The sequence below is a fragment of the Magnolia sinica genome, chromosome 1 (genome assembly GCF_029962835.1).
Source record: "Magnolia sinica isolate HGM2019 chromosome 1, MsV1, whole genome shotgun sequence".
Taxonomy (NCBI): domain Eukaryota; kingdom Viridiplantae; phylum Streptophyta; class Magnoliopsida; order Magnoliales; family Magnoliaceae; genus Magnolia; species Magnolia sinica.
This window is the reverse complement of record NC_080573.1, coordinates 42,132,377-42,158,902: the sequence shown is the minus strand read 5'-3', so window position 1 is coordinate 42,158,902 and position 26,526 is coordinate 42,132,377. Positions and strand designations below refer to the sequence as shown.

The 26,526-nt window shown below is 42.3% G+C and overlaps 1 long non-coding RNA gene across 1 annotated transcript; it reads left to right on the top strand.

The window, feature by feature from the left end:
* Positions 1-16,076: 16,076 nt before the first annotated feature.
* Positions 16,077-18,312, top strand: LOC131246972 (uncharacterized). Its single transcript, XR_009171539.1, has 4 exons — positions 16,077-16,117; positions 17,545-17,617; positions 17,811-17,851; positions 18,047-18,312. It is a non-coding gene; the product is annotated as an uncharacterized LOC131246972 (long non-coding RNA).
* Positions 18,313-26,526: the final 8,214 nt, after the last annotated feature.

Here is a 26,526-nt window from a genome sequence, read left to right as displayed (position 1 = left end):
ACAGTTGGGGCCGATGTTATCTTGTTATGTCCCAGTAACGGGATCGGACATGGTAGATCATTAAAAGGCTCTGGCCAAGAGTCCCAAGTCTTCTGCCCAGAGTAGTCGTTGAAGGCCATGGGCTTATCCCAATCATCTGACATATTAGACATTTTTTATCGAAAAATGGCTGGAAAGTAGAGACGAGAAGAAAAAATGAAAGAAGAGGAAGAACTAAAGGAGATAGGAGGAGGTAGAGCTCACCAAAGGAGAGATTTTTGACTTATCGAAAATCTCCAAGTTCGAGAAGTCGGTGAGCAACAACAAAGGAAAATGGCTGGGAACATTAGGGCATCCCCTTTTTCATAGGGATCTCAGCCGCCTGCATTGATTGCTCACATTTAAGGCGGCATCCATTATTTTCCTACACGTACAAACGTATGGCACTAGGCACTCAAAACTGAGGTTGTTACAATGCCACATGTCCACACCCTATAGGTCAAGAATTGAAAAGGTGCCTTACCAATGCACGCTTCCTCGAGCGTGCCGTACCATTATTGCAAATCATACTTGATCTCCGCATTTTCCATGCCTCTCCGCATTAATGACGAACTGACTCGACCTCTCATTTGAGAAATATCATTGATCCGACCTCATTGCAACGACTTACTTCCTGAGCTTACACGGTCAGCTCGGAAGTAGGGGGCTACTGTTATGGGTAAAAATGAACTGGTCAGAAGTATGAGGTCGGCTTAGACATCTATGCATGTCACATGGTCAGCTAGTATTAGTCATGACCAAGGAGCTCATCAACAATCAGGAAACGATAATCTATTATATGAGATCTGTCCACTCAACAACCTTACTCTCTAGGAGATGAAGTAATTCCACTTCCTTTGGAAGAGGGCGGACACTGAGCTCTCCCATGGTCCCATCCGTGTCCGAGCTACTGTTCAGATCTCTTGAAGAAGCCTCCGAAGCACAATCACATATAGGACGAAGTGCGTCTTGCTCGGAGACTTGCGAGAGAGTCTATGCATTGTATGATAAGATGAATAGGATAGTCATCCCCAGTCTCACCTATGTTCTACTAAGGAAGGGAGCTCAGTTTCAGCGCTCGGATACAAACTTCATGGGCAGGTCAGTAACCTACTCAAATGTTAAGGGAAAGCTCGATCATAGCCCACCAGAGAGCCCATGTCAAAGAACTCTTCTTCAGGATGGATGTGTAAGTCAGCTCAGATGCTCAACTTCAGTTTCCTAGAACTCTTCTTCAGGATGGATGTGTAAGTCAGCTCAGATGCTCAACTTCAGTTTCCTACTATATGTGTCTTCAAACCCCGACCACTTAATCTTATCATCACCGATGATTTCGCGAAACGGTTGACAAACAACTGCTAAACGCATGCCTATAATTCAGGAAGCATTTCTCTCCACGTAATCAACTCGTGGCCTATAAATAGAGGCCTCATCTACGGTGAAAGGTACACACTAGTTAACCCTCAATACTATTGGACCTAGATTGCTTGATTCTAACTTAGGCATTGGAAGGTCCTTCTACTATAACCAGGGTCTCCTTTACCTTCTTCCTATGCAACTACTTGGGGGTCTAGTGGGGGTTAACCAAATTTCTACATCAACAATTCTTATTGGTGAATAAGGGACCATGGTAGATGGGGCGCATCTATTTGTGCATAATACAAACTTTCCTCTTTCCTCAAAAAGAAGAAGAAGAAAAAATCCAACATACTTTTTGACCTGCCTGATGAGCGAATAGACCTGCAGTGAATTAGGCCCACTTTAATGATTTGTTGTATATCTACATCGTTCATTCATTTTTTCAACCCAGTTTAAAGAAATATTCCCAAAAATTAAGCAAATCCAAATCTCAGGTGGACCACCACACCAGAGGAAAGAGTGGTTATTGAATGGTCACCGTTAAAAACTTCTTAGGGCCCACCTTAATGCCTGTCATAATGTTTCTTTTCCATTAAAACCGTTAAAAAGGTCAAATAAACCTAAATCAAAGGAAAATATAAAGATAACTTGATCCAAAATCTGTGGCCAACGAAAAACTTTTAATGGTCATTCACCACCATTTCTAGTGGTGTGGTCCACTTGAGGTTTGGACCTGCCTAATTTTTGAGATCACATCCTAAAATGATATGGGAAAACTGATGAACGGCGTGGCTATACAAAAAATTCATCAAGATGGCCCACATGGTAAGGGTAACACCCGTGTTAAATGGGTGACACTTATCAACAAGCCCACCGTATACACGCTTGACATGTTTGCACGTGCATGATGCGCCGTTTTGGCAATTCCTGATGCAGGAGGTATCGTGGGGAGGATTAGGGCCTGTTTGGGAGTGTGGATTTGTAACCCCCTGGATTCGGAACCCCCTAGATTTGCAATCCTCCCAATGTGTTTAGCACCTTGGAGTGTGAATCGACTTTAATCCAAAAGTACCTATTCGTAGTATATTTTCAAGGATTTGAATTTAATTACTAAATCAACTTCAATATCTCTAATTAGTGAGATATGTAATTTTTGATACAATGGTTGTGATAAGCCCGCTGAAATATATGCTTTGCCCGAAAATGATGAAATTCCAAGTCTCGGATGGGCCACAAGCACAAGATCATGTTTGAGTGACTAACCAATAATTTTTAGTTATTGATTTACATGGACAATGTTTGGATGGTGTTGATCATCATTAGTGGGCCATGTGCCCAATAGAATGATAGTGTATAGTGAGACATATGTTACACCTACAACTATTGAAATTATTTTAGGTGTAATCCAAGCTCTCACCGTAAATTACAAACCCCCTCAAAGAGGGGATTAGAAACCCTTGGATTTGAAACCCCCAGTTACTTTATGCTGCCAAACAACTAGGTGATTTGAAACCCCCTCAAATCCCCTCCAATTTAGAAACGGCTTGCTAAGGCCCATTTGGATACTACCAAATAAGTTACCTTTTAGCTTATGTTAAGTAATTTACTTTTATTTTTATTTTTATTTAACTTAGGGCCTGCTTGGGAGCATGGATTTGGAACCCCCAGGATTTGAAACCGCCTGTATTTGCAATCCTCCCAGTGTGTTTGGCACCTGGAGTGTGAATCAACTTTAATCCAAAAGTACCTATCCGTAGTATATTTACAGGGATTTGAATTTAATTAGTAAATCAACTTTAATATCTCTAATTAGTGAGATATGTAATTTTTGATACAATGGTTGTGATAAGTCCGCTGAAATATATGTTTTGCCCGAAAATGATGAAATTCCAAGTCTCGGATGGGCCACAAGCACAAGATCATGTTTGAGTGACTAACCAACGATTTTTAATCATTGATTTACATGGACAACATTTGGACGGTGCTGATCATCATTAGTCGGCATGTGCCCAATAGAATGATAGTGTATAGTGACACACATGTTACACTAGCAACTATTGAAATGATTTTAGGTGTAATCCAAGCTCTCACCATGGATTGCAAACCCCCTCAAATAGGGGATTGGAAACCCCCTGGATTTGAAACCCCTAGTTACTTTAGGGCCTGTTTGGGAGGGTGGATTTGTAACCCCCTGGATTCAGAACCCCAGATTAGAAAACCCCTGGATTTGCAATCCTCCTAGTGTGTTTGGCACCCTGGAGTGTGAATCAACTTTAATCCAAAAGTATATATCCGTATTATATTTACAGGGATTTGAATTTAATTACTAAATCAACTTTAATATCTTTAATTAGTGGGATATGTAATTTTTGATACATGGTTGTGATAAGCCCGCTGAAATATATGCTTTGCCCAAAAATGATGAAATTCTAAGTCTCGGATGGGCCACAAGCACAATATCATGTCTGAGTGATTAACCAACGATTTTCAATCATTGATTTACATGGACAATGTTTGGACGGTGCTGATCATCATTAGTGAGCCATGTGTCCAATAGAATGATAGTGTATAGTGACACACATGTTACACCTGCAACTATTGAAATGATTTTAGGTGTACTCTAAGCTCTTACCATGGATTGCAAACCCCCTCAAAGAGGGGATTGGAAACCTCCCGAATTTGTTACTTTATGTTACCAAACAATTAGGGGATTGGAAACCCCCTCCAATCCATGGTGCCAAACGGCCCCTTATGCTACCAAACAACCACGGGATTGGAAACACCCTCCAATCCCCTCCAAACTTGTAACGCCCGAAATTCGGGGGTCGAGCATAACTCGGCTCCCGAGTTTCAAAACATCACTTATGCAACATATTTATTGATGGATGTATGTTGTCTGTATGAGTCCATAAAACATGGAATAGAGTAAGCCAAACTGCAAACATAATTCAAGGATAAGTGAAGAACGCAAGCGGAAGACTTAAAGAAATATATGTGTACATGTGCAAATCCCTGAAATACATATACATACCAGGTCATACTTACAAGTGTTACTATCAAAATTATGAGTATCAAATGACATCATCTATTCCCAAAAAGAAATCCCAGAATCCCACGCATCAAAACAAGGCTCACTAGAACCCGCCTGAAAACTGCATAAAAGATAATGTAGCCTCATCATCCTCGAACTCTTGCTCTGCCTCAGAGGTCGCATCAACATCTGCAACTAAGACAGAGTCTGGTGGTGTTTAAGCACCACCCCAGAATGTGGGAGTGAGTGATCAACTCAGTGGAACAATAAAGCAAAGGTTAGCATGTTATCAGTTCAGTCAAGCAGTAATGATAAACCAAAACAATCAAACATGTCCTAAGTACTCTTGTTAGTGCAAGGATGTATGCAGAATGATGCATGCCCTCGCTTGTACACCCTCAACGTCTTCATCTTACGTTATGCATGACATCACCTCAAGTGCTCCACCTCTTCCAGGCACATGCAATGCGGTGCATGAACATGATTACCAAGTTGTTATTAGTCCTTTTCATACAGCAGGATTGGGAAGCTAAGGTACCTTCCTCATATCACCATCCAAACAGTGATCCATTCTAGGGTCGTCAGTCCTAGACAATCTCATACGATCATATGGTTTTAGATCGTTGCAGAGGGCTCGTCACCAATCAATGCATGCCTATCATACTTTCGTTACTATACTAAGGCTCGTCACCTCAATGCTGTATCTAGGTATGCTCGAGGTCACTACAAAGGGCTCGTTACCAATCAATGTAGGCCGACAGCACGAATATAGTGTCCCATACCACCATAATTGGCTCACGAGTCTGGTTGCTCACTGGTCACTACGGGGACGCTCGTCACCCCAGCGCAGGCCGACAGCTCAACCACGGTGTCCCATACCACCATATCTGGCTCATGAGTCTTAGCGGATCAAGGTACCTTGGTTAATAGGATTTCATTGGTAAGTTTGGTACCCTAGAATCATACAATAGCGTCCATACATGGTGAACATATATCGGACAATCGGGTTACTTGACGAACTCGACTAGCACGAGCGCACGTTGGGTTGAACGACATAGAGTGCGCAAACACTCCGTGTGGCCAAACCACTGCCGACAACTCTAATACGACTCGGGTTCGTCAAATCACGTCCTTCGTGGCGAAAGCAACCTCAGCCACGAACTCAAGGCCGATTACCGATTTCCTGGACTATTCATAGTCCCAAACATATTCTACTACAACAGATATTCATATTAACAATTTAGAATAGTAATGGAACAACAACTCCAATCATGTAGTATATGAGCATTTGAAGAATATCAACTTAACATGAATTTAAACATAAGTAATACTTGAAGTTAAACAACAAAGAATGTGATATGCACGTAGGAAATCATACACACCAAGAAGAGAGTTGAGAATCGCTTCTCAACGCCCGCAATTAGGATAATATATTACACTTTAGATCATTCAGACGTTTCTACAAACACTTAGACTACATAGTTCAACATATATGATGTATGTTGTAATACACACATTTGAACAATTGCTTTTGCCAAGGAGTTGTCACACATACGATTAGCACAATTACACGACAAATAATCATGGCAAAAACAAGTTCATTTTTTATAGGTATACGGTACTTCCTACATATACATAGAATACACAAATCTCAATATAACACATGCATATCAGGAACGCAAAATAAATATAGCATTTGGCATGTGAAATCTCATCCATAACAAGAATAAACCATTCGCTGGCATTGAAAGCCTTGAAAACCATAACCTATACGATTAAAGTCCGCACCTTAAGCCAGAAAAAAACTGGCGAATCGATTCGGATAATATGTCTTCGTCAACGGCGACTAGACAACCTAAGGCAAGAATAGAAATGAGCTACAACAACACATAGACTATTCTAAGATCTAAAATAGATTAGGGTTAGATGAACTTACCCAAGAATGAACTTAGAATCGCTGGAATAATGATTCAAAAGTGATGATTTAAGGATGTAGAGTAATAAGAAAGAATCTGAAGATGATTCACCAACTTCTCTCACTTTCTCTCTCTTTTCCTCTCTCTTTCTTAGCTAGGGTTAGGAAATTCGTATGGAAAAGAGAGTTAGGGTTTTAAGGTCTTTATATAGGCCTAACATTGATGAAAATAGCCCTAGGGCCAAGGTATACTTAGGTTATAACCAAATCAGGCCTCTCTCGATCCAACGGAACACTTTCGGTGGTCCTTTTTCCACGTGAAGGTCAGACTTAAGCTCACCGACCATGGATCTAGGTCAGCGAGTTTTCGTACCGATCGGATCTACAGATTAACCGTGGCGGACCACACTCAATTCAACGGCCACCGAAACTCAATCAGACCACAAGCACTATGACTGCTGGGCCATCTTCCCGATCGAGATGGTGAAATTGGGTCTAATCCAACGGCCGATTGATTAAATTCGTCGCGGCACGACTCAATTTCATAAAAGCATACTTAATTTCTCACCGTTCTCACACTCTTCACTCCTGGACTCAATCAAATCGACCGAGATTCATCCTGGACTTGATTTTTGAGGTGATGGCCAAGTCTAACATGGTGACCACAACTGGCTAAGATCATCGCTATCGGACTTTCGACGCGCGGTCCAGTTCGATCCAAAGCTTCTAAAAATTTCCAATAGAACTGGATTTAGCGATGAATCCCGATTTCAGAGTAACATAGCACTAATGATTCTACGGGTTTTGAGTCATGCAGATCAAATTTAAAATGATTGATGCTAATTTGATACGCAAGCGAGGTTCGCGCTCATTACCCACAAATAACTTCTAAGGAAAACAAAGGTAGTACTGTACTCGGATCTTGACATAAAATTTTTCAGGTCATTATAGTGAAGTAAATCCACACCGTCTAACAACTTTCAAAGCTCATTTTAGGCATGATCTGAAAAAAGCTGTTACAGATCTCAGGTTGACCATAGCAGCAGATAAAAAGTAGTGATTAACCTTAAAAACTTAATATAGGCCACAAAAGCTTTGAATCGAGATGATATTTGTGTGGTCTCTTTATCTAGGTGTTTGTGACCTTATCAATAGGTTGGATGCAAATGCGAGATATTTGTGTGGGCTCTTCGTCTACATATTTGTGATGTTATCAATAGGTTGGATGCAAAATAAACATTCATGAGGAATTCATGAAGTTTTTAATGGTGGGGATTCAATCACGGCTGTTCCTGCAGTGTTGTTTACCTAATATTTAAGTCAGCTTCATTTTCGGGTCATGTCATCAAAATGAGCTTTGAAAATGGTTGGAAGGGGTGGATTCAAGGCACATGCATCACTGTTAGCCCCACAACCAGGGGTCTATCCACGTCGGTGGATCGGGGGTCTCAGCTAATCCGCTCCTATTTCTTTTTCTCCTGCGAGGGACAGGCTACGATGGCACATGCACTCACAATTTGTACATCTGGAGTGCATGGAACTCAAATTGAACCTTTGAAATAATAGGGCCCATTTATTTGGGTCCTATATCAGTAATCAAACTCTTGGCATGCTCGTTTAGTGGATGTCAAACTGATGCACAAAATGGAAATAACAATTGTTCGATTAAACCATAGAAAATCCATTGATGAAAGGATACATTTATTAAAATTCTCATTTAGGGTTGTTTATGAGCTATCTACATTTTGTCCATTCTGGACGATATCGTTTGAGTTAAATATATGTCGAAGTGTACGAATTTTAAGTGCATGCTTATGATCCATCACGGTCTCTAGAGCATCAAATTACTCCTCTCTTCTCACTGCCGCAGATTTTATTTTTATCCGGGGAAAGGAGAAAGAGAAAGGAGAAGGCGAACCGTCGCCTTCTTTCCCTTCCAAACGAACCGTCAATTAGGGTTCGATCCCAGGCTCCATTTCTGCTATCTTGATTGCTGATGTTTTCTTCAAATACGTTCGTTCTGCGTTTCAGTTCCGGGAATGTATTCCTGAAATGCTACTCGCATTCTAACCGAGATCGAATTCTAGGTTGTGCAGCGGCTCGGGAGTCCACCAAGAAATCAGTATGGCCTGGAATCAGCCGCTGACAGCCGTCGGGCGGGAATCTCGGTGCATTTCCGAGATGGGATCCCGAGAAATTCCTTCCTGGATCCGCGTCGGGATTCCCGCCAGCTCGTAACGGGGCGGACGTGTGCATGCTATCGTTCTTTAAATAAATAAATAAATAAATCTTTTGGCAATGAAATATCTCACTGTAAATCTGCATTGGGATTCCTGCAGATTGGATTGTATTGGGTTCGTTGTATAGCCATGGGGAACACCCAATCTGGCCCAAATCCACCAGCATCTGTGGCAGTGGCGTTAAAAATATCTGGTTTCAAATACTCCTAATTTCCATTTGCGTTGGGATTCCTGCTCGTCCTCTGGTGGCAGGAAATTGAGTGTTTGCTGCAGTGTTAGCATATCTTGTTTCAAACAGTGCCAATTTACACTTGCATCAGCATTCCTGCCCATCCTCAGGTGGGGGGAAATTGAGGGTGCTTCAGTTTTAACATATCTGGTTTTTAAACAGTTCCAACTTCCATTTGCATTGGGATTCCCACATGTCCTCAGTGGTGGTAAATTGAGGGTGCCCTGCAGTGTTAATATATCTCGTTTGAAACCACCCCAATTTCCATTTTCGTTGGGATTCATGCATATCCTCAGTGTGGCGGTAAATTGAGGCTATGCTTCAAACAATCCCAACTTCCATTTGTGTCAGGATTCCTGCCCATTGTCAAGTGGTGGGAAATTGAGGTACACCGCAGTGTTAAGATATCTTGTTTCAAACAGTCCCAACTTCCACTTGCATGGGGTCTCTGGCTCTATGCTCATGACTTAGTGGTAGACTCACAAGAGTTTCAACACAGAGGTCATGAGTTCGAGTACTCATTGTTTGGTGTGTGTGGGTGTGGAAAAAAAACTTCGACTTGCATGGGCATTCCTACATGTCTTCAGGCCGCAGGAAATTGAGGGTACGCTACAGTGTTAGCATATCTTGTTTCAAACAGTCCCATTTTCCACTTCCATTGGCATTCCTGCACATCCTCAGGTAGTGGGAGATTGAGGGTGTGCTGCAGTGTTAACATATCTGGTTTGAAACTGTCCCAATTTTCATTTGCATTGGGATTCCCTCATGTCTTCACGGTGTGGGAAATTGAGGCTATGCTGCTGTGTTTTCATATCTGGCTTCAAATGGTCTCTAGTTCCATTTGCATCTGGATTCTTGCTGTGTTTTCATACTGCAGTGAGAAGAGCTTGCCAAAAAATTAGGCCAGTTTATTCATCAGATAAATTGTGAAGTGCATCTGATGAGTGATCGCCTATGTTTTGGCCAAGGTGTGCTCAATGTGGCCTCACAAGGTGAATGGTTTGGATCACACAAGTGTGCTGATTTAGCAATTATGCCGTGAAGATGTTCGCCTACTCATGACATAGAAATGAGGGGAAAGTGAAAGCATTGGATGACCACTATTGACGCAGGGGAGGACGTGAGGTCGAGCACCGTCTTTCTCAAGAGGATAACTATTCCGAATCCACGGAACTTCTCTGGACTCCTCACAGAGACTTCTCGAATCCACGAGGAAAGAGAGCAGAAAATAGAAATAAATTCTAATAAAATCGAAATTGATTGATGAATGAATAAAAACGAGTTCACAACCCTTTAAATAAGGGTACCAAGCAATGGGAAAGAAATTAGAATCAAACTACAACTCAAACTCCTAGAATCCGCGACTTACTATAAATAGTAAACTTACTATTTATAGACGGTCGTGATGTCTACTAGTACGCAAGGTTTTCGGCCAAAAATAGTAAGTGTCCTATTTGGCTTCACCAAACCGTTCTCCTAATTATTCTAAGCTCTTTCCATGTTGGGCGCAACTCCTAAAGCCCGACGGATGAAGAGTTATAATCAAACTAAAACTTACTATTTATAGTAAAAACGAAAATAAAACAGGGAAACGACCGACAATCAAGGGGTTTTTCGCAATTCCGGGCTGCGCAACCCGGCGTAGCTGGGTTGGTTGGCTAAAGTAGCTCGTTCTACCCCAAAATCATATATTTTACGTCAGCTAACTCATTCCGGATTGCGAGATACGCCTGATTTAAGGTCCGATGGTCCGGATCACTTCTGTCGTCGACCGGGCCTTTTCTGATCCATCTTGGCCATGAAACTGTCCGCGACCCGCTCTACATCAGTCCCCTCCACTTCAAAAGAACTCGTCCTCGAGTTCTCATCCTGCGCTGGTTCATGATACTCGGTCAGATCCGCGACGTTGAAAGTCCGTGAGATTGCCATGTCATCTGGAAGATCAACAACATAAGCATTGTCATTGATCTTTCGGATGATTGGTACCGGTCCAATCTTTTTATTCTTCAACTTGTTGTACGTTCCGGTCGGAAATCGTTCTTTGCGCAGATGGACCATTACTTGATCACCCACCTCGAACACTTTTTGTCGCCGATGCTTGTCGGCTTGCTCCTTGTATTTTTCGTTCGAGGCATGTAGCTTGGTTTGTACTTCCGCATGAATGCCCATGATCTTGTCAGCCATATGTTCCGCTGCAATGCTCATGCCTGGGAGCTTGGGTAGAGGGACCAAGTCTAGTGTGTGGCGAGGGACTCGTCCATAAATAACCTGGAACGGGGATTTTCCTGTCGAGCGGTTCACCATGTTGTTGAATGCAAACTCCGCTTGAGACAAAGCCAAATCCCACTGCTTCGGTTTTTCTCCTGAAATACATCGAAGGAGGTTTCCCAACGTGCGATTCACGACCTCAGTTTGACCGCCAGTCTGTGGGTAGTAGGCGCTGCTGAACTGAAGTCATGTATCGAATCGAGTCCACAAAGTCCGCCAAAAGTAGCTTATGAACTTCGTATCACGGTCAGAAGTAATAGTCTTGGGAACTCCGTGTAGCCGCACAATTTCTCTAAAGAATAGATTCGCCACGTGTGTTGCATCGAGAGTCTTCTTGTATAGAATAAAGTGCACCATCTTGGAGAAACGATCTATTACCACGAACACCGAATCCATGCAGCGTTGTGTTCGTGGGAGACCAAGCACGAAGTCCATAGATAAATCCTCCCAAGGGCCGTCAGCCACGGGTAATGGAGTGTAAAGGCCCGTATTATGAGATTGCCCCTTGGAGGTCTGACAAATATAACAACGTTGGACTGCCTTTTCTACATCACGTACCAATTGCGGCCAGTAATATCGTTCTTCCACAAGAGCTCGCGTCTTGTCTCGCCCAAGGTGTCCACTAAGGCCACCTCCATGTAGCTCTTGGATTATCTGTTCCCTTAGCGAACTGTTTGGGATGCACAGTCGATTTCCCTTGAAAAGGAACCCGTCTTGCATATGTAAGTCGCCGGGGTGACCTTCTTGGCATCTAACCCATGCGTCCTTGAAGTCGTCGTCATCGGCATATATGTCTTTAAGGCGCTCGAACCCGACAACCTCATTGCTCATAGTGACTAACAAAGTTGCACGGCGACTCAATGCATCAGCTACTTTGTTCTGTTGCCCTGACTTATGTTTTAGTACGAATGTAAATTCCTGCAAAAACGAGATCCATCTAGCATGCACACGGTTAATGTTAGCTTGACTATTAATGAATTTGAGAGCTTGATGGTCCGTGTAAAGTATGAATTCCCTTTGAATCAAATAATGTCGCCAGTGCCGCAGAGCCTGGACCACCGCGTATAACTCGATCTCATATGTAGACCACTTCTTACGTGCATCGCTAAGTTTCTCGCTGTAAAAGGCTACCGGCTTGAGACAAAACTGCCCCAATCCCGACATATGAGGCATCACATTCGACTTCAAACATTTTGTCAAAGTTGGGAAGTACAAGAACCGGGGTCGTGGATAATCTGCGCTTGATTTCGGCAAAGCTCCTGTCTGCTTCGTCAGTCCACTGAAACTGCCCTTTCTTCATGCAATCTGTGATTGGTGACACAATGGTACTGAAATTTTTCACGAACCGACGATAGAATGTCGCTAGTCCATGAAAACTTCGCACTTCGTGAATATTTGTAGGAACCGGTCATTCTCTGATTGCCTTCACATTTTCCTCATCCACCCGAATACCCGTGGATGTTACGACAAAACCCAGGAACAATAGGCTATCAGTCATGAAGCTGCACTTTTTTAAATTGAGATACAATTTATTTTTAGTGAGCACTTAAAGAACCTTTTTGAGGTGTTCCATATGGGTAGTTTCGTCTTAACTGTATATCAAAATATCATCGAAATAAACCACAACAAACCGCCCAATGAAAGGTTTAAGAACTTGGTTCATCAATCTCATAAATGTGTTAGGTGCATTCGAAAGACCGAAGGGCATGACCATCCATTCGTATAATCCTTCCTTGGTCTTAAAGGTCGTTTTCCACTCATCACCAAGCCGTATTCGAATCTGATGATAGCCGCTCCTTAGGTCTAATTTACAGAATATTTTTGCACCCTCTAGCATGTCCAGCATATCGTCCAACTGTGGTATAGAAAACTTGTATTTTATGGTGATTTTGTTGATGGCTCGACTGTGGACACACATGCGCCAACTCCCATCTTTCTTTGGAGTTAATAGAGCTGGTACAGCACATGGACTCATGCTTTCTCGAATAAGACCCTTACGGATTAACTCCTCTACTTGTCCCTGCAGAATCTCGCACTCATTCGGACTCATTCGATAATGGGGACGATTAGGTAAACTGGACCCAGGGATAAAGTCGATATGGTGTTAGATATCCCGCATGGGAGGTAACCCATCGGGAAGGTCATCGGGCCAGATTTTTTTGAATTCATGTAGCAGGGGCTTTAGTCTTTCAGGGATGTTGGTAGGCTCAAGTTCTTCCCCTTTTACAATTAATGCATAAGTCTGTCCTGTTTCCTTTGATTCTTCCACGAAGTCCCGTATGGTTAAGAGAAAACGTCCCTCCACTTTAGAAGTTTCAGGTGGTCCCTCTGGATCCATAGGGGCCAATATGGTCTTCCGGCCGTCCTTGACGAAGATATATATATTATCTCGCCCTTTATGAGTGGCATCACGGTCAGATTGCCAGGGCCGACCGAGTAGTATGTGACATGCTTCCATGTCGACCACATCGCATACTACTTCATCCTTATAATGTTTGCCAATTGAAAAGGATATGGTGCACCGTTCAGTTACCTTTGTTTCGCTCACCTTCTTGATCCAACCGATTGTATATGGAGAGGGATGACGCTCCGTTTTCAATTGTAATTTTTCCACCATGACCTTGGAAACGATGTTCTCGCTACTCCCACTATCAATGATCACGTCACAAACCTTTCGATTCACCGTACACCTAGTGCGGAAGATGTTATGCCGCTGTGGATGCACTTCTTTTCTTGGTGCATATAATAGTCGCCTCACGACAAGCGACTCGCCGTGATCTTGCTGAACCCAACCTGAATCATCTGCCTCGTCCTCGGTGGTATGCTCCTGTTCTTCAATATCTGGATCTTCATAAGCGTTATCAGCACTACCATCATTGATGGCGAGGTTTGCCACTTTTCGCTGGGGACAAGTATTTGATAGGTGGCCCGGTTGGCCACAACGATAGCAGTTATCGGGCCTTGGCCGAGCATAGGGGTTCGGGATTCTACTTGGACCAGCAGCAGTCGATACGCCCCTTTGGGGTCTAGCTTGCCCACTTCTCTGATCTTGGTTCTCAAACGTAGGAGGTTGAGTGCGTGCTCCTACGGGCTCCTTTCCCTTAGGCTGTGCAGTTCCCTGGGGCAGACCTGCCACAGGAATCCTTGCAGTAGGATAGGTCCGTGTGTTAGGGCGTTCAAGTTGCACTTCTGCACGAGTAGCCAACTTGATCGCGTCATTCATCGTCCAGACGGACTGCATCTGGACCCGATCCTGGATAGCCATACGCAATCCACCGTTGAATCGGGCGACTTGCTGCGATTCAGTCTCGACCAAATCGTTACGCGCCGTCAGGCGGTAAAATTCTTCTGCGTATTCTCTCACCGACCGACTACCCTGTCGACAATTTTGGTATTGTTGGAATAATACCTGATCGTAATCGCTAGGAGGAATCGGGCATGTAGTAGCTGCTTCATCCGCTGCCAGGTGCAGATTGGTGCTTTCGTCTGCCTGGTTCGCGCGAGTTGCAGTTGTTCCCACCAAGCTGAAGCTCCTCCTTTCAACTTGTAGGCCACAAGCTTGACCTTCTTTACTTCAGGGATGTCCATATAGTCAAAAAATCGCTCAACTTCAGAAAGCCAATCGAGAAAATCCTCAATGTGTAATTGGCCATTGAAGCTAGGAATATCAACCCTCATCTTGAATTCTCGATCCGTTCGATCTACTCGATCGCCGCCATGTCTGGGGTGTTGGAAGCTTATGTCGTCGATTTCCTCCTCACTGGAGCCCCCTTCCTCAGGAATGACCCTTGGATGCACTGCCGGTACTATCCTGCGATCAGGGCGATTAATTAAGGGTGGAGGATTGCCACTAAGAACACGAAGTTGCCTTAGGTTTTCTGCCAAGAGATCCGCTATGCGGTCGATGGAAGCCTGCATGGCTTGCTGATTCTCTTGTTGCGCTACTTCAAAAGCTGCCACCGTTAAAGGTAAATTCCTTAGAGCACCGCTCATGGGATTGTTGCCTGACCCATCGTTAGAAGCCATCGATCCGAGGAGAAACCTCACTTTGATACCAAACTGACGCAGGGGAGGACGTGAGGTCAAGCACCGTCTTCCTCAAGAGGATAACTATTCCGAATCCATGGAACTTCTCTGGACTCCTCATAGAGACTTCTCGAATCCACGAGGAAAAAAAGCAGAAAATAGAAATAAATTCTAATAAATTCGAAATTGATTGATGAATAATTAAAAACGAGTTCACAACCCTTTAAATAAGGGTACCAAGCAATGGGAAAGAAATTAGAATCAAACTACAACTCAAACTCCTAGAATCCGCGACTTACTATAAATAGTAAACTTACTATTTATAGACGGTCGTGATGTCTACTAGTACGCAAGGTTTTCGGCCAAAAATAGTAAGTGTCCTATTTGGCTTCACCAAACCGTTCTCCTAATTATTCTAAGCTCTTTCCATGTTGGGCGCAACTCCTAAAGCCCGACGGATGAAGAGTTATAATCAAACTAAAACTTACTATTTATAGTAAAAACGAAAATAAAACATGGAAACGACCGACAATCAAGGGGTTTTTCGCAATTCCGGGCTGCGCAACCCGGCGTAGCGGGGTTGGTTGGCTAAAGTAGCTCGTTCTACCCCAAAATCATATATTTTACGTCAGCTAACTCATTCCGGATTGCGAGATACGCCCGATCTAAGGTCCGATGGTCCGGATGAAGATGTTCGCCTACTCATGACATAGAAATGAGGGGAAAGTGAAAGCAGATTCAATTCAAACTATCTTCTCCAATCTGATTTGCTTCATCACACTGTAAGAATATCATGTCTCTTATCACTGTTTCTTTCAGTGTACTGCCGCACTTGCATAATCAAATCACAAAACTAACATGGTGCATGACGAATAGAGAGTTTGGGAGTGTAGAGATACTTAGTCCAAAATACATCCCCACGAAATTTAGCTTGAGAGGTTACCATATCTAAGGAAGATACTTCTGAAGTTGATCTCTAGTTGATTTGACTTTTTCCACCTGTAGGTGTTGAGCTGAAAGTTATCTTAAAGGTGAGATTTGACTGAGTGAAGGTGTAGTCAGTGTTTGAAATATCAGTATCGCGTTATGTATCGCACCCTTGGGATAGAAATATGTATTGGTTATTGCATGAGATATATCGGTTGTATCATTTAATGTATCGTTGTTGCTGGAAACATGGGGAAACATCGGGAAATTGGTCAAAATTTTCAATGAAACTTTAGTGATTGTTAAAAAAGACAAAAATACACACTTATAAATCAAAACATTACAGAAAACAAGTACACGTAATAGGTTTTCTTTGTCTAGGGTGTAAGAAGACGTGTGGAAACACAAGCAATACATTCAAAAGCAAAAGAAGAATCACTAGATTAGGTTATATACATATTTGATTTTTTATGTTTGGACACAAATTGCAACCGATTTGCGAGAAATTGAGAAATTTTGATTTTGATTTTGATTTTTTTTTATAAATTTTTTTATTTAAAATTTTTTAAAAATTTCCGCAACTCGGCCCATCTCCTCCGAATCTCGATATTGAAGCTCCCAATCCAGGATTTTTCATGTTAAGCATGAAAAATGATGGATTTGTAACAATTTGACATTGATTTAACATGATTTACAAAAAAAAAAGTTCAAAATTGAAAATGCTCATCGGATCGATGTGGGATATATTCCACTGTTGCGTTTCGTATCACACAGGTGGGATACAAGATATATTGTGGGATATATCAGCCGATATCGTCAATACGTAAAACACCGAGTGTAGTCTTATTCTTTTTTTCTAAACTTTGCATGAATCAATTGTTTCTTTTCTTTTCTTCTTTCTTTGAGGTAAAAAGAAAACAACTGTTTCTTGAACCTCCTTTCTCTTTGAAATTTGTCATCTTGTGCTATCCACAAACTACTGTCTTATTGTCCCATTGTTTCTAACTTGATCCAAGACAGCATTTTTGTTGTGAATTTTCATGCTTCCTCCAATATTTACTAGAAAATGTTGTCAATGATGAATGTTATTCTTAAAAAAATGTAACCCTTTCAATTTCATTGAAAATAAAATCTTTGCACCTCGCTCCACCTCCCAAGATGGTGGCAAGGCAGATTGGATTGAAACATGTGGCACTTTCTTACTTACGGGGTTGAATGGAGCAAGCCCATATTGGGAAACAAAATGCCTCGGTGTGTAAGAAGGAAGCATGGAAGTCCATTGGAGATGCATTCAAATCTTAGATTTGGGTTAGAATTTGATGTCGCAAATTAAAAGTCGCTACCAAGTGATCAAAAGGTTATATCACATTCTCCAAACACTTCTTCAACAAAGTCGGTTTGGTTGGGATGATCATTTCCATGCTATTACAGAAGTGTGAAACCAATATCTCTTAGTTCGTGCATGATTTATTTTGATTATTAGTTTGTGCATGATTTTCACTAATAAGAATCTATTACCTTTTGATCATAGGCACATCCTAAAGCCAAGTTTTTTAGAAAGGCAAACTTCCCTACTTTTGATTGGCTAGCCATATTAATAGAAGGTACTTGTTTTCTTTTCATTCTCTTGAAATGTTAAAACTGGTAGGGATATTTTTTTTTGGGTTTGATATGTTTCTTTTTCCAAAGTTTTGGATTCCATGCCAAGGCATGCATCCTTTAGGTATCTAGTTTTCATTCAAATATGAGAATATGAAGATTTTTCTTTTTGTTTTTTAATTTTCTGATTATTTTTAGATTATGATGGAGATGAGCATCCTAACATCTTTTCCATATGGGTGTGTGAATTTCTCAATCTTTTTGAAGATTTTATAGTATACTTTTCTTGTAGTTGTAATCTATAATGAGGTAAAATGGCAAGATTCCGTAGTATTGTGATTTTCGTTTGTTCTGATATATAAATTCAAATTGCACGTCAAACATCTACAATTGAATTAGAAGATTTTTAGAAAGGTTTTGTTTTGTTATTGTAGATTGGTATCGAGATTGAAAAAGAGAAGAAAGAAAGAGAAAAGAAGAAAGAAGAGAGAAGAAAAGATGATGGAAGAAAGGAATAGGTTAGGGTTTCACGTCCCCATCCTCCTTTTCTCTTTTATTAAAGTAATATAAAGCAAATATGACAAAAATACCCTTGTACAATAAACTTTATGTTTAGCATATCCCAAGTGTAAAAACACTAAGAAACTTGTGGACTATAGACCCATAATCAAAACCAAGAGGGCCATGGGCCCATACTCAACTGTTAGCACTCCCCTTCAAGCTGGAGCACAGATGTCTTGCATGTCTAGCTTGGAAACAAGTTTGACGAATTGAGATTTTCTAAGAGCCTTTGAATAAATTTGCAATTTGATTATGTGATGAAATATAAGGTTTGTGGATTTGTCCCTAAGATATCTTATCTTAATTGAAATGGCGATAAACTTCTATAGGCTTTGTTCCCTCATGAAAAATAGGATTGTTGGCACATGGTGGTCTGTGTGGACAGAAAGAAATAGCCGATGCTTCAGAAACGAATCAAAGCCCCCTCATATAGTTGCTTCCAACGTCAAATGTTTTATCGTTGAATGGGCCTCCCATATTGATGCTCTTAAAGATGTAGATTTTGCTTTTCTAGGGGCCTAGTTAGCTTCTGCTCCCTCAGCAGATTCTAGCTCTGATGTAGTTCTGTTCTTTTCCTTTTTATATAATCAGTCAACTTTAAAATAATAATAATAAAAAATGCATCGCAACTTGATTGTCGGAATGTAAAGACACTAGAACCTGCACTTCGAAACCCAAGTCTTTAAAAAGAGATTTCAAACACAAGTTCACTAGTCGCATATGCCATTGACCTATATTCAGCTTCAACACTTGATCTGGCAATGACATTTTGTTTCTTACTCTTCTAAGTAAACAACATTACCGCCTAGGAAGATGTAATAACCTATAGTCGACCTTCTATCATGTTTCGACCCTGCATAATTTGCATCTAAATAACCCGCTATTTGAAGATTACCATGAGCTCTATGTAGGATACCTTTCCCTGGGGAACATTTTAAATACACGAGGATCCTCTTAACTGCTGCTTGGTGTGGTGTTTTTGGACTTTACAATACTAAACGATGTTTTAAATAGCGTGTAGCATATAACGCATCGTTTGGCCCTTTATAGCGTGTAGCGTAAGATACGCGATATTTAATATTTTTTAATTAAAATAGTAGAAAAATATGATAAATTTTACAAAATGCATAATTCCGATGAGTTCTTGATTGTGAATCTGGATCATCAACCACAATTTTCCACAAAATCATTCTCTTTGCCTTCAGACATATTTAAGTGTGACCTCTTTTTTAATTCATTGAAACATCACAAATTCACAATATGGACAACAATTTGGATGGTCTAGATTGATCTAAGTCCTCTATCCATGATATGAACCACAGTTTGGATGGTCCGGATAGATCTTATGTAGTGCCGCATGTGATGGGGATGAGTCACCACCATTTTAAAATAGTTGTTGAACTAGCATTAGAAGAAAAACTTTAAAAAAGGAGATTTCAGGTAGCATGCACTACTTGTGCTACACGCTACATGCTCTGTAGCTTACGCTACATGCCCCGTAGTTTACACTACTAGGGAGTTACGCTACTTGCATATGCTACGTAGCATACGCTATGAGTGCCATAAAAAAACACTGATACTAAATGAAAATGCAATATTAGGCTTGGCGATGGTCAAATAGCTTAGTCTTGCAACAAGTCTCTTGTATATATCTGGGTCTTTTAACAATTCTCCTTCTTTAGCTTCTAGTTTGAGATAAGGGTCCATTAGAGTATTAACTGGTTGGGCTCCCCACATCCCTATCCCTTTTAATAGGTCACAAGTATATTTTCTCTGACATAATTTTATTTCAACTTTCGATCTTGCCACTTCAATACCCAAAAAATTTAGAAGACGACCAAGGTCTTTGATTTGAAACCGAGTTTGAAGACATGGCTTCAAACTTTTAATACCTTCAAAAATCATCACCAGTCACTATAATATTATCGACATACACAGCTAGAAGAATGTAGCCAGAGGTCGAGTGTTTTGAGAAGACTGAGTGATCTACTTTACTCCTTTTTTAATTTAAATGATACAACTACAGTACTAAACTTCTCAAACCAAGCCTCTGGTGATTTCTTCAACCCATATATTAATTTGTTTAACATGCATACTTTAGACGTCTCTCCCTGTGCAACATAATCTGGAGGTTGCTCCATATAAGCTTCTTTGTGTAGGTCTCTATGTAATAATGCGTTCTTCCCATCCAACTGAAAGAGAGGCTAATCATAATTCACAACAAGTGATATAACAACCCGAATTGAATTAAGCTTAGCCATCGGGGAAAATGTATCCACATAATCTACTACATAAATCTGAGTATATCCCTTAGCAACCAACCTGGCTTTATAATGATCAATTGACCCATCTGGTAGGAACTTAACTGTGTACACTTGACTGGAGTTTTATTTGAAGGAATATCAGTCAACTTCCAAGTATCATTGCAGTACATGGCTTTCATCTTTTCATCCATAGCTCATTTTCAATTTTAATTGGACAATGTCTTCTGGACTGACTTAGGAATAGATATAGTAGACCAGCTCAGTGTGATCTCCTCTCAAGATTATACACCGCCGCCCTAAACGAGGAATAGCATAAAAGCACACAGATAATCCAAAACACAGTATATGCAGTCCTATTAAATGCATGAATGCATGAATGCAATCATCGACCCGAGTAAATCATCCGGACAGTCGATGCCCCAGGAAAAATATCCAGACAGGCAATGGGGTCGTCACACTTGGATGTGATTGGTCGTCAGCGCAACACTCAGCGTAATCGCATGGGCATGAGGATCCTGGTCATCATCATAAATCGATCGACTGGTCATTAACGCAACACGTAGCGTAATCGTATGGGCATAATGATCCAAGTCATCGTAGTATGCTATGCATGCATGATTTGCCAGCCCATTATTAGTCCAATTTCAATCAGCCGTTTGAATAAGCTCACGTCACTACGGGAAGCGCAAGGCCCAGCGTAGGCCGATGGCTCGGGCATAGTGTCCCATTACCACCATCCTCGGCCCATGAGACCGTCGTTTTAAGGTGTGTGCAGTACCTACTAACATGTGGCCAATCAATTCAACATAAAGGGGCTACCACTAATGCCGACCAGGGGTGAATTGTTGAAATTACCAAAAGTGACAATTTAAACATGTTGGCATGAATGATTCAAAAACGAGTAAACAGTATTTATAAATGTTATAAGGTTCATCCCAAGTCAATTAGGTGGAAACCCACATGGATGGTATACCCCATGGTCAACACCCCAACCAAAACCTCCATGTTAGGGACCTACATAGATCACAGCTAGTCTAATTACACCCCAAGCACGGACTCTCTTTTGATAAAAATTCTCATAGAGAGATTTTAGCTATATGTGTGTCATGGCAACATGCATCACAATTTGAAGGGAAATAAGGAACAACAACTGAATTCGCATAATGACTGGATTATTCACTTAGGCAGTTCAAATAAGTAAACCTTCTAAACAATAGTAAACATGAGGTCTTTCATGTTAAGCAGATAACTCACAATTCATTATAAGTCTAGTTGACCATACTACTAAAACTACTTATTTCTAGTTTAGATAGGGATGGAAAGCTTAAGGGGAGGAGATCATCACCAGTCAAGTTGTAGAATGCTCCTAGAGGCAAGGTTCCTTGAGAAGACGGTGAATTTCTACCACTCACGCAACTTCCTGCACAATTTTAATTCGTATTTAGACATGAGTTCCAATGTCTAATATATATAAGGATAGGTGGAGAGTTGGAAGGCCCTAAACTGAGGTTCTTTGGGCTGTAACCAAAGGCAGTCAAGCCTTCTAAACACGTGCCACCTATTTCAGTGTGAACTGGTCTCAATCAGTCCAAACCTGGCCAAGGTGGGCCTGCCGTGTATCAGCCCACAAGCAACTGAGGCTCATGGAGGCGTGTGGAGTGCCCCATTTGAAATGGGTGCAGCCCATGAGATCCGCTAACGTGGTATGTAGTATAGCCACATGGTTTTGAACATGGCGCAACCCTTGCCAGTGCAACCCACCAGCAGTTGGTGTGTGGCCAACAACCTTGTGGTGCGGTCCATCCAATAGACGGCATAGATGAAACGGGCATAGATGAAACCCGCACAATGCATGGGACCCACAGAATAACTGTTGAGGATGCAGCAACCATGCTATCACTAGGCGTGTTGGCCCACCGCCATATGGATGAGCTAGCACACTATATTTATTATATATACATCACATAGTGTATCTATGTATACATTATGTATATTATATTTGCATCAGACGGTTTACATGCATACATAATATACATTATGGATGTATCATCTAGTATATTTAGGTATACAACATGTATATTATATTTGCATCATACGGTATGTATGTACATATCATATACATTATACATGCATCACACGAGCACTTAGTGAACGGAGTGGATGTCCATCCAGGTGCACGACGTTCAGACCCTGAACGGTCTACATCCAGCGTGTACAAAGTGGGTTTCACAAGTACGTGTGTCCCACCTAAGGCCCAACGTATACATATATGTACATATGTATGTAATATATTATGAATATAGACTAATATACTATTAAGAGGGAGTCCAGCGTCTGGACATTATAGCGCACCCCTCCCCTGCATGTGTATCACGTGCAAGGTGGGTCCCACATCCTCATCCAGATGGGTGGACGGTTGGATATGGCCCAAGCCATGGTGGGGCCCACAACTTATGGTACTTTCACACACACACACACACACACACACACACACATATATATATATATATATAAATATTTTTTAAAGGAAACCACAACTGCTGTTTAGCTGGTAACGTCCAGCACTAGACGGTCAGGATTTGAACGTCCCTTGATGGACGCCCCCCTATAGCCTAGTGTGGCTCACCTGGCATCAGCGTGAGGCCCGCCAGGAGATGCAAGGTGCGGCCCACCTGCAGTTTGCAAGGCCCAGGTCGGCAGTCAGCCTACCAGCCTCGGATGTAAAAACAGCTCCACTTCTTGCATGCTGTAGAAGCCGTTTTTCGGCCCTGACTTCTGGCTCAAACAACCCCATTGGGGGGCCGATTCCACTACCTATCTACGGCCAAACCGGGACCACTATCATGGCCTGATGTTTACTTGAATACAGGGTCATGGTTTGGCCCGTTTTCAGCCCGACATCCATCCAGCAACTTGCCTAGAACATCACTCTTTCTTATCAGCATCAGCCTAGAGTGGAGCCATTGATTGGCCCGACTTTGGCCTCCTTTACAGCCTGATTAAGGGCCTGATTTTTAGTCTGTTTCGGGTTCCTACATGGTCATTGTTTTGGACCGGTTATAGCCTAAAACGGAGTCCTTACTTTGACCCAAATCCCAGCCATTGTTTGGCTTGGCCTTTGGCCCGTAACAAAGCCACTATTCGTCCCTGCTTGTGTCTGAAACACAGCCATCTACTTGGCCTGTTCCCAGCCCCCAACAAGGACCCAATGCTATCTTATTTCGGCCAGATGTATGGCCCGTTGTTCAGCTCCAAACAGAGCTTCTGTTCTATCCTGTTTACGGCCGGACGCACGGCCATTGTTTAGACTGGTCTTGGCCTAAAACGGGTGTTGTAGTTGGGTCGGTTCTCAGGCCGGGACAGAGCCATGGCTTGGCTTAGCTCCGGTTCAAAACAAAGATCCTCTTCAGCTTAACAGAACTGTGAACAGAGACGGCCTACCTGACCCAGAGATTGTCAATGCTCTCCCTCCTCTCCTTCCTATCTGCCCGTGAAGCTACGATCCCGACTGATCCGACTCGGTCCAACCTTACACGGACTGAGTTGGAGCAGTGGAAACCGAGTCCACACTGTCAGCTGGCCACTCTCTCTCTATCTCTCTCCTTCTCTCTTCCTCTCCCACTCTCTTTCCCTTCTGCTTCGTGAAGCTACGATCCCAGCCGACCCGACTCGGTCCGACCTTACAGGGACTGAGTTGGAGCAGCGGGAACCGAGTCCACACCGTCGGCTGGCCACTCTCTCTACCCACACCCTACCTCTCTAACTCTCTCCTCTCTCGTTGGTGCGGAACCCAAGGCTACAGGACTCTTTATATAGAGGGAGAGGGAGGGCACCAACGGCTAGAAGTGCAGTGACTGTGCACGGCTGAGATCCAAAATCAAATGTGCACGAGGTCCATCCGTCCGTTTGGATGAAGAGCTGAACTTGGGGCCCACCAGAAAAGCACCCTTTCAGATCTGGTGGGGCCCATCTTGTCGTTTTCGTGTGGGTTTTCAGTGGGGAAGATGACCCGATCTCTAATGGCGGATCGACGATTAACGTGCATGGGCACGATCTGATCCATCTGGTCGGTCCAGATGGGACCCAAGATTAGCGTGGGGCCTACTTCTCGTGTCCCAAATGCCCATCTCCATATATCTCACGAGAATCTCCAATTCTTGTGAGATAGAGCTCGAGTTTTTGTCTCCGCTTTGTCTCGCCTCGCACCATCGACAGGGATGGAGCTACGTGTCCCCAAGAACGGCTAGGAGAGATTCCGCGTCTCTTTCCCGGAGTGGAATGCAGCTCCTAGCTTTTTCTTACACGGCCCTTGCCCGCCCATTTCCGAAATGAAGAGAGCATGCCTCTCTGTGGAAGTTGGATGGCTGAGATGGCGCCATCGGGCCTATCATGAACTGTCCAACCATTTCCAGATGGGTTCCGTTTAATGGATTTTCGCCACATGTAATGAAATGGACGGTGGTTTCCTTTCTTTCTCGTCCGTTTACAGTGGCCCACAAAGCTATACGGTTTTGTTGACCCGGGCCCCTTGGAGAAAATGAACGGTCCAGATGTCTTGGAAAGTGACTAGGGTGGGCCACTTAGAGGTTCAAAGATCCGTTGTTTAAAAAAAAAAACGGCGGGAAATGCCATTTTTCGATTTTTTTTTAAGAGAGGGTCGGTCAAAGGCCGTTTGACCGACCCCATGGTTCCAGTGCACATCGTGTACATGTGCACTCGATGCACACGCACTGCGTGGGGTCTCCAATGGGATGTTAGTGCTCCATCCACACCGTCCATTCGCACTGGGGGACCCTCATAGGGGTCCCTACCGACTTCTGGGTTGATGGTAAGGCCCAGGTGGGCCGCTATACTCCTCTTTAGGCTATTATTGGCCCATATAACGCGACCCGACGGCCCAGTGGGTCTGATATTTATTTTCAACAGTTAATATCCTATACTGGTCGTGCTGAAGGTTTGATTACCACTAACGAGTCCTCAAACATTGGGGATAAGTGCATCGTGGCAGTCTTTTATTAACATAAGTGTTCTAATTTGAAGTGTTTAGGAAATCTTACCCTCTGCGTATTATGGGGTGCGTTCCGGCACCTGGGGGACTTGGATGGATGACTTCGATTTCAGTTGGAACCTCCGTCCTACACGAACCAAGTTCAAGTCAGCTTGACTCAAGTTAATGTGGGTTTATAAGGGTAACACCCGAGTACCAAAGGTACGGGGTGTTACAAGTATATAACAACCCGAATTGAATTAAGCTTAGCCATCGGGGAAAATGTATCCACATAATCTACTACATAAATCTGAGTATATCCCTTAGCAACCAACCTGGCTTTATAATGATCAATTGACCCATCTGGTAGGAACTTAACTGTGTACACTTGACTGGAGTTTTATTTGAAGGAATATCAGTCAACTTCCAAGTATCATTGCAGTACATGGCTTTCATCTTTTCATCCATAGCTCATTTTCAATTTTAATTGGACAATGTCTTCTGGACTGACTTAGGAATAGATATAGTAGACAAGGTAAGGGAAAACTTACGATAATTCGTGGACAGATGGGTAAAAGTGATAAAGTCGGAAATAGGATGAGTAATGCAAAAACATTTACCTTTTCGGAGTGTAATAAGAAGATCATTTGCAATCTTAGGAGACTCAGAAGAACTAAGAATCTCAGTAGGTGCAGTATCTGACTGTGTAGATTAAAGAGGAATAATCTATAATGATTGGTGTTTTCTCATTTTTCTGTAATAAGTCTATGTGAAACCCTTCAGAGGTGACAACGGTATCTCAACATCAAATTCTGAATGAAATATCTTTGGTAATGAAGCTTCCATAGATTTGGCGTCGACAATATGATCATCTTTATTGTAGAACGAAATATCTTCAAAGAATGTTACATCAACAGTCCCAAAATGCTTCTTAAGAGTTGGGGAATAGCACCGATAACCCTTTTGAGTACGTCAACATCCTAGAAAAATACACTTAGTTCAATGAAGCAAGAGTTTATCTCAACTTGACCCAAATATATGAGCAAAACAAGTACAATCAAACACTTTGGGAGGAATAGGAAAAATTGATCGATAAGGAAAC